The sequence below is a fragment of the Pristiophorus japonicus genome, chromosome 15, assembly GCF_044704955.1.
Source record: "Pristiophorus japonicus isolate sPriJap1 chromosome 15, sPriJap1.hap1, whole genome shotgun sequence".
NCBI classification, from domain to species: domain Eukaryota; kingdom Metazoa; phylum Chordata; class Chondrichthyes; family Pristiophoridae; genus Pristiophorus; species Pristiophorus japonicus.
The window spans coordinates 158,582,424-158,583,493 of NC_091991.1; the positions used below are offsets into that span (position 1 = coordinate 158,582,424).

The 1,070-nt window shown below is 44.8% G+C and overlaps 1 non-coding gene across 1 annotated transcript; it reads right to left on the bottom strand.

The window, feature by feature from the left end:
* Positions 1-286: 286 nt before the first annotated feature.
* On the bottom strand, positions 287-504 carry LOC139226097 (small nucleolar RNA U3). The gene has a single exon (XR_011587210.1). It is a non-coding gene; the product is annotated as a small nucleolar RNA U3 (small nucleolar RNA).
* Positions 505-1,070: the final 566 nt, after the last annotated feature.

Below are 1,070 nucleotides of genomic sequence, written 5' to 3' on the forward strand. Positions count from 1 at the left end.
AACTGTTTACAATATACATAGATGACCTGGAAGAGGGGACAGAGTATAGTGTAACAAAATTTGCAGATGACACAAAGATTAGTGGGGAAGTGGGTTGTGTAGAGGACACAGAGAGGCTGCAAAGTGATTTAGATAGGTTAAGCGAATGGGCTAAGGTTTGGCAGATGGAATACAATGTCGGAAAATGTGAGATCATCCATCTTGGGGGAAGAAAAACAGTGAAAGGGAATATTATTTTAATGGGGAGAAATTACAACATGCTGCGGTGCAGAGGGACCCCTGGGGGTCCTTGTACATGAAACTCTTTTTGACCACAACTCTCACATTGAGAGAAGGGAACGATCATCAATGGCCACAAGCTCTTGCATAAAGCAACACTCGTGGCCCGCTTCACGCTCAGAAGGAAACACTGTAACTCCTCCTCGTGGTTCGTGAGACCAGACACTTTAGAACACATTTCTCAAGTAAGAAACTATAGAAATGATCCCCAAAAAGTTAGTTTGCAGGTGCAGCAGGTAATCAGGAAGGCGAATGGAATGTTGGCCTTCATTGCGAGAGGGATGGAGTACAAAAGCAGGGAGGTCCTGCTGCAACTGTACAGGGTATTGGAGTACTGCGTGCAGTTTTGGTCACCTTACTTAAGGAAGGATATACTAGCTTTGGAGTGGGTACAGAGACGATTCACTAGGCTGATTCCGGAGATGAGGGGGTTACTTTATGATGATAGATTGAGTAGACTGGGTCTTTACTCGTTGGAGCTCAGAAGGATGAGCGGTGATCTTATAGAAACATTTAAAATAATGAAAGGGATAGACAAGATAGAGGCAGAGAGGTTGTTTCCACTGGTCGGGGAGACCAGAACTAGGGGGCACAGCCTCAAAATACGGGGGAGCCAATTTAAAACCGAGTTGAGAAGGAATTTCTTCTCCCAGAGGGTTGTGAATGTGTGGAATTCTCTGCCCAAGGAAGCAGTTGAGGCTAGCTCATTGAATGTATTAAAATCACAGATAGATAGATTTTTAACGAATAAGGGAATTAAGGGTTATGGGGAGCGGGCGGGTAAGTGGAGC